The sequence below is a fragment of the Ailuropoda melanoleuca genome, chromosome 3, assembly GCF_002007445.2.
Source record: "Ailuropoda melanoleuca isolate Jingjing chromosome 3, ASM200744v2, whole genome shotgun sequence".
In the NCBI taxonomy this organism is placed as follows: Eukaryota; Metazoa; Chordata; class Mammalia; order Carnivora; family Ursidae; genus Ailuropoda; species Ailuropoda melanoleuca.
This window is the reverse complement of record NC_048220.1, coordinates 46,834,494-46,851,290: the sequence shown is the minus strand read 5'-3', so window position 1 is coordinate 46,851,290 and position 16,797 is coordinate 46,834,494. Positions and strand designations below refer to the sequence as shown.

The 16,797-nt window shown below is 41.0% G+C and overlaps 1 long non-coding RNA gene across 1 annotated transcript in view; it reads left to right on the top strand.

The window, feature by feature from the left end:
* Nucleotides 1-13,506: 13,506 nt before the first annotated feature.
* Nucleotides 13,507-16,797, top strand: part of LOC117801393 — a 167,800-nt gene continuing 164,509 nt past the window's right edge. The window contains exon 1 of the long non-coding RNA XR_004623883.1: nt 13,507-13,596. This is a non-coding gene — a long non-coding RNA (uncharacterized LOC117801393). The remainder of the gene's footprint in view (nt 13,597-16,797) is intronic.

The following is a 16,797-nucleotide window of genomic DNA, read 5'->3' as shown; positions in this document are numbered from 1 at the left end:
GATGTATCTTCCTGCATCTCAGGCTGATTCCATGGATGTTCAGGCTGGTCTGGTACCTATCCAACTCGACTCAGGAGACCGGCTGAAAAAGGGGTCCCCTACTCCTCCGCCATCTTAACCTTCTCAAGAAACCATACCTTTTTAAAAAGTAAGAAAAACTTTTAAGATGTCTGGGAATAAAGTTAACAAATATTCAAGCCAGTTTAAGAAAAAAAGTAGAAAAATTTAGTAAATTTTTCTAGGGACATCTGGGTGCCTCAGTCAGTTAAGTGCCCTACTCTTGGTTTCAGCTCAGGTCATGATCTCAGGGTCCTGGGATTGAGGCCTGCGTGGATTAAGCCCTCTGTGCTCAGCAGGGAGTCTACTTGAGGATTCTCTCTCTCTTCGTCTGCCCCCCCCCTTCTCATCATCTTCCTCTTTAAAATAAATAAATAAAATCTAAAAAAAGTAGACTTAAGTTAAGTAGATATAGTATGTCTTTGGATGGAAAGATTCAGTATTTTAAAGATGTTAGTGCTCTGTAAATTAATATAAAATTCAAAATCCCAACAGCTTTTTTAAATATTTGACAATCTTATCCTGAGACTTATATGGAAAAACAAATGGCCAAGAATAGTCCAAACAATTTTAAAAGTAGAACAAGGACAGGAAGACTTGCCTTACTGGATATCAAGACTTAGTAAGTGCTAAAATAATTAAAATAGATGGCAGTACCATAGGAATATATAGATAGACCAGTGCAATCTAATAGAGATTTGACACTTGTTTGAATAATTACTTAATATACAACAGTTGTAGCACTGTAAAGTAGTGGGAAAACAACAGATTTTTAAATAAATGGTACAATTGATTATTTCTATGGGAAAAGGAAGCTGTATTTATGTCTCATTCTATGTATACAAGTTTGATTCCAAGTAGTTTGGATATGTATAAATTATAAAACTTTAAAACTTTTACAACAAAATACACAGGAATACTTCAATGACTTTGAGGCAGGGAAGGATTTCTTTAAAAAGGCATGAAAACTACATGTTATAAAGGAAAATACTGATAACTTTGACTCCTTGAAAGGTTTTGTAAACAGAGAATGTAACTAAATGTCAGATCACAAATATGAAATGAGTTATTTACAATATATGTGACGGATAGAGGAATAATATCTGGAATACTTAAAGAGCTCCCAGAAAACAATAAGAAAAATACAAGTGAACATATAAGTAGGCAAAGGGTAAGAACAGGCAATTATGAGAAGCTAAACATGAATGGCTAATATATGTTTGAAAAGTTTCTTACTCTTCCTAGAGACCCTGGAGAAGTTAGTTAAAACAATGATGAAATGGTTTTTCATGCCCATTAGGTTTGTAAAAACTGATAAGTCTGCAAATTTCAGTGTTGGTGAGGATTTGGGACAAGGAAATATTCATACTCAGCTAGTGGGTTTGTGAAGTGGGAGTGTACATTGGAATAGCCACTTTGGAAAGCAATTTGGTAACATCAAATGAAATTTAAAATGAACTTAATTTTCACCCAAGGAATTCTCTACCACCCTAGAGAAATTTTTTCACATGTGGATATGAATGTTCAATTTAGTATCATTTGTAATGGATGGAAATTGGAAACAGCCTTAATTTCCACTCACTAGAGAATGGATAAGTTGAAGTAGATTCATATAAGGACATATTATACTGAAGTTAAGGTGATCTAGACCCACATGTTTCAGTGTGGATGGACCTAAAAAGTAAAATCTTAAGCCAAAAATTAAAAAGAAAAACAGCTGCCGAATATTTATGGTATACTGTAATACATTGTTTATGAATATATACATTTTGCATTTATGCATTTCATATACGTAATATGACTACATTTTGCATATATCTTTAAATATATAAATTATATATATTACATAATATATTATAAAATATTATGAAAATGTGAGTGAAAGTGAGAAACACCAAATTAAAGATAATATTCTTTCTGCAGAGGGGAGTGTAGGAAGAAGAATGGGATTGAGGAGGGGTCTGTTATCGTATCTGTCTTAATGTTTTTCCCTTTAGAGACCCTGAAGCCCTAAAGATAGAAGGCAAAATTTAAGCTTTGAGAAAACTGAGCAGTGGATACATGAATTTTTGTTGTGTTTTAAATTTTCTCTACTTTTTGGTATGTTTGAATTACATCAAGATTGAATTAGAAAATTAAGGCATTTAAATGGACTAAGGAAAAATCTATTATTGTCACTTGATAAAGATGAACGCTGCAAACCCCACTTTCACAGACCATGGTACCTAGCTGGATGGGCTCCATCTCGGACTCTGCAGGGGCTCTGAAAGAGAACACCTAAGGGAACATGAATAAATCAAATGTGCTGAGAGAAATCAGATGGGGTATCTTTGGTCTTCCTTTACTGGGGATAGTGAGGGTGGGATCGGGGAAAGAATGTGGTTCAGGAAGAAGCTGTGCTCAGGAACTTCTGAAGAGATCCAGCAACTTGCATCATATCTAGTCTGAGACCTCCTAAGTTTCTGCCTTGACGATCGGGCTTCCTGCTGTTCCTGTGATGCCTCCTGCTTCCTAGCATCTCTGTGGGCTCATTAATCACTGCTCTAGGCATCGTCATCAAGAGGAGCGCAGCTGTGGTATTTCAGGCTTTCTTGGTAGACAAAGCCTATGGAAGCAGCAAAACTAATCCTATTCCCTCGTGGGTTCAATGGAAACAGAAAGACTAAGCTGTGCTGGGAACGTTGGTGATCAGAGCCATGTGGAGGGAAAACCTAGAAAGCTAGGGTTGGAAGAGACCTTAGCGACCACCTGGCTAAGCTTTTGTGTGTGTGTGTGTTCAGAGTTTTTATTGTAAAAGAGTAGATGAAATAGATGGTCATGACACTGCTGTGGTTAAAGCAAGTGGGAGGACGGCAATGACCAGTCATTGGTGCTCCTGCTTCTTGCTCTCTCCCCTGACAGCCCCTAATAAGGCTCTAGGAAGCACATGGTGTAAAACCCTATTTATGTCCAAAACCCTTCATTTCCCAGGTGAAGATGTTGACCTCCAGTGAGATGCTCTGATTGCTCAAGCCCAAACTCAGTTGGTGGAGGTAGAGCTCTCCCGCCCTGACAGTATACTTTCTACTGCACCCTTCAAGCACTTTCTTGACTTTCTTAGAATGGAATCGGTATAAACAGGCTATAGCGATTTTTTTTTCTCCTTCCCTCCCTTTTATTTATTTATTTATTTATTTATTTATTTATTTATTATATTCTAGATTTTAAAAAAAAGATAATTTTGAGTATTCCATACCAAGCCATGATCCTATCATCCTGCTGTGTTCGTTTCTCATCATTTCACTGAGCTCCATGCGAAGGAATCAGAGTTAGTTCTTAAGTGTTATGGTGATGGAGGAGCAGAGAGGAATCCAGACTAATTTCACATGAGGGAGCTAGGAAATAAATATTAAGAGGGAGAATATCCCACTATGACTGTTGTCCCCAAATAGCTCTCTCCTAAACTCCACTTAATTTAGGTAATGATTTGGTTTATCAAGCTGTACTTTTCAAATGTCAACATCTTCCCACCAGGTCAAACCCATTGATCACTTGCACCAGAAAGTGAATATTAATAACATTTCTACATGCTAGGCACTATGCCTAGTGTTTCACATGCATTATCATTTATAATCCACATAATGATAGTGTGAGGTAAAGACAACTGTTATCTTCACTTACGTAAGGATAAATGGAGGTGTATAGAGGTTAAATATTTTACCCAAAAGCACACAGCTAATAAATGTCAGGGGCAAGATCTGAGTCCCTTAGTGGCTGTGATAGCCTGCAATGGACAGTCAGGTTTCATACCCAACACCCAGTTAGAAAATGGGTGTTTCCTTGGATGCATGGAAGAAGGGTTGATTAATTATAGAGTAGGTGGGCATGGTCGGTGGGGCTTTCCTCTCCATTTTACAACCTGGCTTAAGTTACTTCTGTATGGATTTGGATTAGAGATTCCCAAGAATAAATAAAGTATAAAAGAAAAATACTCACCTAAATATAACCAAACTACAAGAACCAAAACCTGCACTTAAAGATTTGCTGTCAAACATTTATGTAAATGAAAGCATGATTTCTAGGGGAGCTATATGCTATCAGCCCTGATTTCCTATTGCATTTTTAGATTTTAAATTCTTAAAATCAGCTTTTAGTGAGAAGGGACTGTTAAGGACGTTTAAGTAATATAAAGTTTATTAATGGTATCCATTTCAAAGAGAGGTAAACTGGATATTTGAAATTATTAGATACCTAAAAAACATCTCTTTTTGCAAATGGTGTCAGTCTTCACATCATTCAAATACATTTGCAAGAAATAGAATACTAAATTCAAACTGGCTTAAACAATAGGGATATTAAGTCTTACAGTACTCAGTTCTGAAGTAGAGTGGGCTTTATGTTTGATTCACCAAGTCACAAAATATCATTGAAGGGCCAGTCCTCTCTGTCTCTTCATTCTGCTGTTTTAAGCTTTGGCTTCATTCTCAGGTTGGTTTTTCTTGTGCCACAAAATGGCTGCCATTTGGGGCTACAAGCCTCCTTATTCCCTTACAGTGAGGAAGAGAAAACTGGCTTCTTGTTGCTCTCTCTTCAGAACCAAGAAAAGCATTCCCAGAAACCTCTTTTCTTTCTCACTGGCCAGAATCAAAGGTCACATGACCGTTTCTTAGACAATCTCAGCAAAATGGGTTGAGATTACACATAATCAACCAGGTCCAGCTCTTTAAATGAGGTCATTCCCTCAGACACCATCGCTTTTTCTCAATAAGAGAAAAGTGCAATGTATGTTACAGAGGCAACCACAATCCCCAGTGTAGAATTTGCCTGTACCAGATGGGTACCATGATTCATTTACATATTCAAGAGACATGTATTAAATATCTGCCATCTGCTCAGAACCAAGAGATTCTAAAGAAAAGTTATACATGAATCCATTTTTCTATTAGGTGACAAAAATGACAAACAGTGGCTCATGCCCCTTCTGCTTTTTCCTCCCTACCCTTTGGTATAAGCACTCAAGAAAAATCTCAACACAGCCAAAGATTGAAGTAAAGATGAAAACTGAGCCCAAATTGATGGCTCCAAAATTAGGAAACTGACCAAATTCAGTCAACCATTTAGTTACTAACCAATTATTTTATTAAATACAATCCTTTAAAAGAATTAATTTTTCTTTTTACACAGAGCAATTTCCCTTTATCAGGTGATAGATTACACTGAGTTACCTTTAATTGTTGAGAGCACTGGGTATACATCTCCATCACCCACAACTCATCAGTTTGATAGCTAGCAACTTTACTCTTGGGCTTACTATATTACATATTTAAATCTTTTATTTTTGAAGGGGTAGGTGAAGGGCTCAAAAATTCTTCTATGCAAAGCTCAGAGTGCTCTAGATTGGCAAAATAATTGCATTTGTAAATGTGAAATGCCTTCAGGAACACTACCCTTGAAAGTGAGTGAGATATGGGCGCTTGGAACAAGTTATGAGTTGTCATATCTTGTGGTTTAGCAAATTTTGAAGTTGGTCAAATATACAATTTTTACTCTCCCCCCCACTTTTTTCTAATGGCCCAGTTAACTGCACCTACCTCTTTATTAACCACAGAAAAGCAAAAACCTAGCAACATGAAATTAAATCTTTCTGTGCTTTGGCACCAGTATGCCCACGGAGAATGCTAGAGACATGTGGAAGATTTAATGCTTAGGGAGAGCAAAAGATTATTTGCTTCTGCCCCAGCAACAGAGCTATTCTAAGAGCTCTGATTGCTTAAAAGAAGCAGGACACAGGCATGGCCTCTTTTTCTGTCTCTTGCTTAGACTTTTAAATTCTTACTTGTTTATTTTTTGTTGAAGAGATTATAGCGTAGTCTAGGGCAGAGGTTTTTCTGAGTTTGTTCTTCCGGGTAACTACCAGACTGATCACTAATAGTAAATGTATTCATAAAGACAGAATAATCTATAATTTTGCTTTTGACATTGTTTTATCATTTAACTATTATTCATAAAATCCAAGAAGCATCCTATCCTATTCTAATTTTAGAAAGTGTTTTGATGGTGGAAGTGAACAGAGAGAGTTGAGGAGTGGAGGGGCAGGGGGAGTAGATGGCCTAAGGATTATTTTGCCCTGCCAAAATGGCAACTTGGGACTTTGACTTGCTACAGTCCTACAGTCATATGTTTTTTAGAGCTCAGCCTTTCACCTTCAAACGACTCTGCATCTTATGACTTTTCTTGCTCACAGGGATTATACGGCAACTCTCTAAACTATTCTACACTGCCCCTCATGTTTTTTTAGCCTGTAAACGTTTATCCCAGTCTAAGTATGATCCCACCTATGTCAGAATCTTTCATCTGTAGAGCTGGATACTTGCTACTCCAGAACCTTAAAAATACTCTGAATACTTTGAAGAATGGAATTAATGGCTAATTGGGACAGCAAAATATGAGGACTTCTGGTTGTACCTACTTCCAAATTGTCTACATGACTGATTTTTTTTTTTTAACATCAAGGACTTTGTGAGTTGTTTTGGTGAGTTGTAGACATTTTCTCCCCATTGTTCTTCAATCCAGAAAAAGGAATATCATCCACCCTTTGTTTAGATTAGATATATAGGAGCAATCCTTAATGTTTCCCTTTTTGTTATTCCTTGCATCTAATTCATTCTGAAATCCTATGGGTTTCTTTACAGAACACAGAGTGTGTCAAGTTCATCTCTGAAGTCAGCATCCTAGCCCAGGCCACTGCCACCTCAAATCCTCAAGAATTTTTAGTCTTGTCTCCTTGGCTCAACCCCAGCTCAACCCTTGCTTGTCTATGATGTATTCCTCACTTTGGGGCCAGAATTTTCTTTTAAAAATGCAAATCAGAGTATGACAGTCCCCTTCATAAAACTGTCTCTGATTTCCCAGTATTCTGAATAAAATCCAACTCCTAACTACCATCTTCTAAGCCCTTGTTGATGTAGATTCTGCCAATTCCTCCAAGTTCTCTATGGCCTTCCATTGCTATGTCTGCAATTGTTACCTTCATTTCTTTTCTGTGCTTGGAGAGTATCTCCTTCACTTCTTACATGATCTTAGCTTAAATGTCACTTCCCCCAGTGGCATTCCCTGATTACACTCCCAACCTGGTGTGAAAGTTACTATGGAATGGGTAGCTTACCATCCATTCAAACTCTCTTTCCCTATGCTGAGAATACAAAACTAAAATTCACATTTCCTAGGTCTTCTTGGAGCTTGGATCCTAGAAATGATTTAATCTGTGTGAACAAAATACAGGGCATCCATTTTGTGGTTCACAGGGTCTCCTTTTTGATGGCACCGAGCATCATTTTGCTGGCATGGATGGTGGCTGGAGTGCTGTGATTCTGGAAAAAGCATTTCTAGCTATGGCTGCAACATGAAGCAGCAAAAGGCAGCTTCCTGATTCAGCTGCTGCTACCGCAGCAGCAACAGCTGCTTTAATTGCATTGGGGGCTGGAATGGTTCTACAGTCAGCAGGGGCATAACACCTTCCTAATATACCAGCTTCTTCTAACAGATCGTCCAGAGGTTGGGGATTGTTCTGGAGAGGTCATTCTAGAGCCTACTCCTCCAGTCCTTTTAACAATTTTATGAGTCACTGAGTTCCCTGTATAGAATCCTTTTGTGCTTAAAGTAGCTAGAATGGATTCTGTTGTTTGCAATAAAGTCTAGACCAATACAAGTGCCTACGATAGTTTACTCTGCAACTCATCTTTTAATTTTTTTATTCATCCCAATTATAATTTAAATTATACTGTTCATGTATTGTCACTCTCCATTACAATATAAAATTTACGAAGATAGGGCTTTGTCTGTCTAGTTCAGGGCTCTGTCCCCAGTACCTAGGACAGTTCTTGATGCATGGGAGGTGTTCCATAAACATTTGTTGCATGAGTGAGTGAGCCTTAACTTTTGTAGAGGTTACTCCACACCATGCCCAGGCTGTCTTAGCAGCAGGGGGTATGCTGTGCAGTTACAGTCTTTCATTTGACTCACCATTTGTTTCTGGTCCAGCTCCAATTTAGTTCTTTTGACTCAGCAATGGAAACGTGCACTCCTGATGATGATGACGACAGAGTGAGTCCTTGAATTCTCTAAAAGCTCTGCATCAGGAAGCTTCTGCTAAATGGTGCCTTGCACTGCTATCGACGGAGCATGGCTCAGCCAGAGTTCACTATCAATGGTGTCAGACAGTGGAGCAGAGAATGGACAAAGACGGCTGGCCATTGCAGGCCCTTTTTGCTTGAAAGACTATTTCACAAACAGTGGCAAGTCTGGGCACTCTCCTTCTGAAAGATGGCCCAAGATCATCCTACCCATTCTGGCAGCGGCTCGTCTTTTTCCCATAACCCAACATGCTTTTCCTCTTTTGAAAAATGTTCACAAGTCTGCAGCATGCCCATGCTAATTTAATACTCTATTTGTAATTGCTCTTTCTAAGAGCCCTTCCTTTCTTTTTGTCTGTTTCCAAATGAAGCCAATGTCCAGAAATGCTTGTAGTCTCTTTGTTTTGTTTTTAACAAACTGAGAAGTTAGGTTCTTAGCATAAAATGTTAAATAATAGAGTATTTGCCTAAAATAATCTATGCCTCATTCAGTTTTTTATCCTACCAGGGTCTGGTACATAATGGGTACACAATAAATGTTTGAAGAATGATTGAATGCAGCATGTCCAATTTATCAAACAAACAAACAAAACAAAGAATGATTGAATGAATGAATCATCTTAGTTTTGTGCTTTTTTAAAGCTGGCGAAAGGTTAACATATGCAGAGAAGACTTAGTATATGAGAAAAGAATCCCACATATGACTTTGATTCTATTCAAATGTGTTCCTGCAGTTAGGCAGGATTTCATTAACATTTTCTCCACATCATGCTTGCAGAATATCATTGTAAGGTTTAGTTGACAAGTGCCATTCACAAGCCACATCCCTGAACCTGAGAGGGTACCCAGCCATTTGGGGCTTTCTCTTCTCTGTCCTGACACAAGTCAGATGGCAAATGTCAAATGTTCTTTTTTAGGAATCCTATACAGAACGATGTGCTTCTTCAAGGTCAGGGCAGGCACCCACTTTACTTTGCATTCATGAGCAAGAATGCCGGTGACAGGTAACCTTCAGAGACGGAGGCTGTCATCGGCAGAAGGGTGAAGGCTGGGAATTGAATCCTCCTGAAAAAGTCACATCTGCTGGCTGGCAGGAGCAGGAACTCATGTCAGGGCAGGAGACTAGCTGGCACTGGAGGGCTCGTGGTTACTGATTAAGCTGGGCAAGGCATTTTAAAAGCAAAGAGCACTCCCTGAGTTGAGATTAGGCAGGCTCTCGCAGGCTCTCACAGCCGGGAGGGGAGTGATGGTGTGTGTGTGTTGGGGGGGTGGTGATGGAAAAGGGTGAGGTCAGGAAAAGGACAGGGAATGGGTATGCCCTTGGCTTGGTGGGAGGGAGAAATCTCGCAGGGGTGGGCAAGCCCTGAATTCTATCTCTGGAGCTGCCAAAGACAGGTAATATCTATCTCTAGGGCAGAAATTCCTGTCCTTGTGATTGAGACACTTCACGGGTTTGCCAGCTGTCTCAAAGGGCACTGTGAAATTCTCAAACCCAAATGGTTTCTACATCTCTTGACTAATAGGTATATTACACAGCTACCTTTGAGCCCCTTTTGAAGGCTGACTATTTCCACTCTCAAAATGCCTGGCCATAGCTTTTGCTGAAGTTGCTATTATTTTTCCTTGCTTACTATAAGAGAAGCCCAAGTTATATGGTTTGCAGATATTATATAGCTATTAAATCTCATCCTCTCAAGCTGATGAGATGGGTGTGTTTATCCTCATTTTGTACATTAAGTGCCTGAGGCTCAGAGAGGCTTAACAACTTGTCCCGTATAACAGAGCTGCAAGGTGACAGAGGCGACTCCCCAGAATGAAAGCAATCCTGCCCCTGTCTAGGGGAATGAGTCCCTAAATAATGGTTCTTTGCCAACTGCAGAAGATTTTAATAGATATTTGGCCCTAGGTGTGCTGTTTTCTGTAGTTGGGAACTAACTGTACATTATTGCTCTTGTGTCCCTCAAACAGTTTATTAACTACAGAGCAAACTAAGTTTTTTCCCCGACTCAAATGAATGAAGCAAAACATGGGTTGAGCATAGGATGGACAGCAGGCACAGGAGTGGGCAGCTGGCTTGTGAAATATGAATGGAGGAGCGCCAAAAGCTGCTGTCTCCCTCTCCTCCCCTCTCCAATGCCAACTTACCCTGTGGCTTGAAGTTCCCCCAAATAGAACCACTCATTTAGAGGAATGTTCTCACAGTCCCTACAAAAAAATGTTGGTTTGTTCCCTGTGAGGACTAATGCATTGGTGATATCTATATCTATATCTATATCTATATCTATATCTATCTATCTATCTATCTATCTATCTATCTATCTATCATCTATCTATCTATATATATTGATAATAGCATTCATGCTTCACCTGTATATATTGGTTTCTCTCACTGGGTTATCTCAACACACCGCAAGGCAACCATTTCCTCTCGGCATGGGTTAGTGTGTCAGAATGGGCAGCCCTGAGCAAAACCCTCCGGGAATGGAGCACAGGACAGTTCAGTTTTGATGCTAAGAAAGATGATCAGGAGAAGTTGTCAGAAAAGTTCAAGAGCTGTACACCGTTTCCCTTCAGGGTGCATCCTGAAAGAAGCTGAAGCAGCTGGCCACAGTGTGAAGGTTTGGTACCCAGGAAGTAAAGCAGAAACCATGGCAAGTTGTGACGCTAAAACGTGAGGAGTATTGGTATATAGAGCGTTTCCTCCAGACAGCTTGGAATATTTAGATTTTTTTTTTTTAGGTAAGATTTATCAATGTACCACTCGATGGTTATATTTTATCAGAGAAGTAAACTGTATCTTTTAACTGTTTCACCTTGGCAGTCCTAGAAGGAGTTTAGTGGAGGTGTGAGGAGAGAGAATGAGAAATGGGAAGAGGTGATATGACATTGATGAACACATTTGTCATTTGGAGAACAGGAAAAGGCCATCTCTCATAGCCAGCTTTTCTTCCTATGCTCTTTCCCCGGAAAATCAGAGATTCCCAGATGGGCCTGGAGAGATACTTACAGAGGCTTGGCCACAGCATGATCTGTGCAGGCACACCTACCCCCCACCCCCGGAGATGGGCCCACACATGGTCACCCATTGGGAAATCTGGCCCATTCCATTCCTCTCCACTTGGAAAACTTCTGGCCCTTTCCTACATGTTTCCCCTGATCTTCGCTGCTACCAACATTCAACCCAATCTTCACAACTCTTTGAGAGCTTATTGTTCCCTTAGGAGTGGTGCCAATGAGGGCAGGGTATCAAAGACATTACCTTCCAACGAGTCACAGGACCCATTCACTGATGTTTCCTCCCTGTGTGTAATGCTAGGGGTAAAGGCAATGCTGGCCCTGGCAGATTTGTCAATTTGGCTAAGTCTGATTTTCATATTCTCTGCTCCTCCTGCCCCCTTTCAAGCCAGCCAAGTGTCTAGTGCCCTTGTCCCTTTCCTCCCACCCCATCACTACCCTCTTTATTATTTCATGTGTTTTGGTCCTAGACAGCTCTTTATCCTTTCCTTTTTAGCCTATTTCTCCAAAGTTACCCGACCTGGGTCTCGTTCTTTTTCTGGGTGATACTGGGTTGTCCAGATTCATGCATATTTATCAACATATTAGCCAATGTATATGTCACTTCTTCCTGATCAGGACACCTTAAAACACTGCAGAGTTGGTCTTTATCTGTATAAGAAAGTCTTGCAAGCAGTAACTCCAGGGGAAACTCAAGAACTAACACCAACCAAAAGGGGAGACGTCTCAGTCACTGGTCCCCTCCTCAGGGATGTCAGCTGCCCCTTCTGTGTCTGTGTGGGATGCACCCTGGGGTGGAGGTCTGGAAGTCTAGCCTTGTACAAGATTTAGGACTCTGTAACAGTCTTGGCAAGTAGCTGTAAACCTCTCTAGGGTCTTGAGGGTCTCTCTCTACAAAGTAAGTGTTGATAGTGAAAGCGCAATCTCCTCTCTCTAGGTGGTGACCTGGGAGAAGGGTGCAAAGTCATTGCCAAGTGCTCTGCAAACACGGAGCATGTGGGGGAAGGCTTAATGAAATATTTGGATGAAACTCCTCTAGAAGTGGGTTGGAAGGTTGAGATGGGATCCTTGGCAGAGTCCAGTGCTGAAGAGTGAACTTCTTGTGATGCATTAGAAAAAAAAAAAGCCCTAAATGAAGTATTCATGGCCATTAGATGCTTTCCACCCTAAAAAAATAGCCAAGTCTGGCAAGTTCGGGAGGTGATCGCTGCCAGCCATTGTCCATTTCCATGATGCCATCTTAAGGCAATGTTACTGTGTTGTGCAGGTTCTTAGGCTGGGAGAGGAGGGGGCAAGACAGAACTAGAACTGCGTGGAGCACGCCTGCTTCCAGATGTTGGCCTAAATAAATCCTGACCGCTTGCCTTGTTCCAGAAGCCACCTAGAATTGGATTTCGTAATATTTACAGACAGGACAGAGCGTGCCAGGAGAAATTCAATGACGCTGAATTGCTCATGAGGGCATCTTGACTTTTCTGTTTTCTAAGAGCCTGGGGGTATGAGTACCTCATAAGTGGGCACTACTTTGCTTTATATGGAAATGTACCTTTTTGAAGACCTGAGACTTCACCTCTGCGGTGACTTCACTTGGACCCCAAAGCCAATTCTGTAAAGCCCAGAGTAAAATCAGGCCTCATTTTCAGCAACAAGGCTCGAAATCTTGACCAGGGCAGGTTTTAGATTGAGACGTAAACTGTAAAGTGTGAAAAAAAGAACCCTGCAGTGTTTCGCTTGGTATAAGATGAGCATAATTCACTTCATTTTTGGGGGGGCTTCTATTGAGATCTCATGTCTGTATGTCATGACAAGACAGGGAGAAAGCATGGAGAAGTTGACTCCACCATTGCCTGTCCTCTCATTTTCTTGATTGTGTTGCTCCATGGGACCCCGTTGTGGGCTCTGTGTGGGTATGTCGTGCACAGCAAGCTGCAGAGGCAGGGCCAGCCGGCTAGGCTTCTACCATCTAACTGCTTGTGGTCATGTTTCCTCAAGCAGCTGTTTGCGGGAAACTATTAATGCTAAGTTCCTTGCGTGGAGATGGAAATGGAGAGGAATCAGTACCTTCCATCATCCCTGGGGCAGACTTCCCGTGCCAGGGAGGCAAATCCATACTGGGAAAATTCACTTCCCTTTGTTCTCAACTTTGATGATCCTGACAGTTACCTATTTTTATTTCCTTTACCATTTTGGGGGGGGGGGTGCACTTACGGGCCTACCAGTTTCTTTAGGGAGGAAATCTTTTTAGGATATTTACACATCTTTATTATTTGGTCTTTTTAATCAGGAGGAGATGACTTGCTGATGGCAGTGTTGCTGCGAGAACAGAAGGAGCAGCTGTTGAAAGAGGAGAGATATTGAAACTGAAGTTTTGGTGATAAAATTGGATTGAGAGAGAGGCCACTGATGGATTAAGGTAAGAGTGAATATTCAAAACCAGAATGTCTGGATCTGAAAATTAGAATTGTGCTCATGAGTCTTTTTTTAGAGGCGGTACCACCCCAGTGCTGGTTACAACATGGGCCCTTGATAGTGGCTGATTCACTGGTAACATATGCGTTCTGCACTGAGCCAAGCCCCAAATTCCTGCTCCTGTTTTTTGTTTCTTTTCATTTTATTCATGTTCCTGCTCAAAAAAGTTTAGAAGAATGGGAGATGAGACATCATCCCTTGTACATCTTTTGGAAATCATGATTTTTCTAGCAAAGTCAAGAGTGTTAACCCCCATCTCTCTGCTCCCAGAGCTTAATTGTATAATAATTAATGAAGATCTCTTGTTGTGGGCAGGGAAGAAGCTATGCAGGTTAGAGGAATAGACATTCTAGTCTCTTTCATGGAGGGTGAATGACACAGACATGCAGAGGAAGTTCTTCTCAAATTCTGTCCGATGGAGACCAGTATTTCCCAGCCTGCTGAGAGCCAGGCACACTGGTCTGGGATGGATGGAAGGATAGTAGAGAGGCCTTAGTTAGCCAAAAAGTCACAGACTTACCTGCATCCTTGTCAACACTTGGTCCCCCAGCTTCCCCTGTGCCCATAGAGCGAAACAAGCTTAAAATAAAAGCTTTGGCAGAAATAAGTGTTCCACTGGGGGGTTTATCTTAATGTACAGGGTCTTAGTTTTTCTTTCCTTTTCCCTCCCCTCCCCTCTCCTCCCCTCCCCTTTCCTTTCCTTTCCTTCAATTGCAAAGGTAGTTCAACACTGGCATTAATGAGTATTTTGAAAGACTAGAAATATTATTGATAGTCCCTTCTTTCAGTGCTTTTGTGTATTTTCCAAAGTCTTTATAACTTACATGTATGCTTTAAAAAGAGTGCAAAAATGAATCACTTATAAACCCTCAGGCTACTGCATCCATTTCCATTTTTAGCTATTTTCTCTTTTGGTGTTTGTTAATTTTGTGCCATTTCGGCATGCTTTAAAAAGTAATTTATTGAGATGAAGTTTGATAACATAACATCAAATGTTTTAAAGTGAACCATTCAGTAGCATTTGGTACACTTACAGTGTTGTACATCTATCTAATTCCAAAACATTTCCATCTTAATTTATATGAGATGATAATCTGTATTGATGGGTAAAACTTTTACCCATTAAACAGTTTTTCTACATTTTGCTGCATTTTTCTGCATGTTGCCTTTCCCACAGCCCCTGGCAACAACTTGCCTGCATTTTGTCTCTGCATCTATCTATTCTGAATATTTTATATAAACAGAATTATGTTATGTGACCTTCTTTCACTTAGCATACTGTTTTTAGAGGTCCATTCATGCTGTAGCATGTGTTAGTACTTTCCCCTCTTTATGGTTGAATAATATTCCACTGTATGGATATACCACAACTACTTAATCTATTCATCTGTTGATGAGCATTTGGGCTATTTCAATATTTTGGCTCTTGTTAATATATATGTGCATGTTCTTATTTGTCAGTTTTTAATTATTTTGGGTGTATACCTAGGTTATGCTGGCGTTAACATAATTGCTGGGTTATATGGTGAGTTTATGTTTCGCTCTTTGAGGAACTGCCAAACCATTCTGTACAGTGGCTGAAACGTCGTGCCTTCCAGCCAACAGTGTGCAAGGGGTTCAATTTCTCCATATCCTCGCCAGCACTTTTAATTTCTCTTTGACATACTTTTAACGACAGTGAGCATGTCATTTTATGCAACTGATGAGTAAGTTTTAAGATTTATATTAACCTCTAGCATTATTTGCGTGTACTGGTGCATTTGACATCATCTGGGTCACTGGTTCAGAAAAACTTTGTTTCGTTATCTCACTTTTGTTCTCGGATCATCTAATTCATCCCTGTGACTTTACCTCTGATGATATTTGGGCATAGTGTTTATTGTTGGAGCAGATTCTCTTGCATCTTAGAGCAATCTCTGTCTCAGACATGTTGGCCCCTGGCTTATTTTTTGGGTTACATGAGCTTTCTGAAGCCCAGTATTCAAAGCAGAGCTCTTTCCTGAAAGAGCTTTCCTGAAAGAGCACTGAGTAGCGGTGCTCGCGTCTGGCTTCTGTGCAAGCTCGGAGGAGTGTAGGAATAATGTATGACACAGGAGACTGAACAAGATGGGAGGTGCCGTGCATTGTGTACTTTTCTTCAGCCTCACCCACATTCCCGCACTCCAACCTCATCCCTGGCACGAGGATGAGGAGGAATGAGACTGTCCAGCTAGGCCAACAGAGTTTGGGGCACAGAACGAGGGGCAAGGATGGCCTTGTACCTGCAGGAACAGAGAGGACAAAAGGCAAGAATGATTTCCTTAACCTGGATTTGCCTCTCTAACTCAGCTGGTGAAGTCAACAATCAGGGAAAAATGACAGAAGGTGAAGTGCAGGGTTTCTCAACCTGGGTCCCGCTGGTGTTTTGTGCTGGACGATTCTGTGTTGTGGGAAGGCAGTCTTGTGCATTGTAGGATGTCCAGCAACCTCACTGGCCTCTACCCACTGGATGCCAGCAGTGCTCTCCACCCGCCCCCACGCCCTGTCCAGACATTGCCAACCACCCCTGGGGGGCACAAAGACTCCCAGTTGAGAACACTGGCCAAAGTGAATATTTTTTTTTTTATTTATCAGTTGGCCTTATCAGTGCGCATTATTATTTAAAAGCTGGTATTTATTGAGGCCCAACACTGGGCCAGGTGCTGTGCTCAGCATTTCCTTCATTTATTCCTCAGCAAATATGTGAGTATTTATTCTGCTGGGAACTGAATCCAATATTTGGACTAAACACTGACAAAATCCTGCCCCATAGGCAGGACTAGAACTTCTATCCTGGTGCAGAGACAGGCATATTGCAATCATCACATGAACATGTGATTGCAAGTGTGGCAAGTGATATGGAAGGGGAGGCCTTGGAGGACTGTGATGAGAGCCATTTTCCAGGGGCCCTGCACACAAGGCTTTGTGCTGAGATGGTCCCCTGTATATACTCATGTGGCCCTTAAAACAGTGTAGGTTAGAGTCACTGGTACTCACACCCATCTCCCAGGAAGAAACTGACCGTTAGGTGGGCAAAGTCCCACAGATCGTCAGGGGTGGTGTTTGAGTTTTGAGCCTGATGTATTGCCTTCAGAGCCTGAGCTTCTGACCACCACCCAAGATTAGG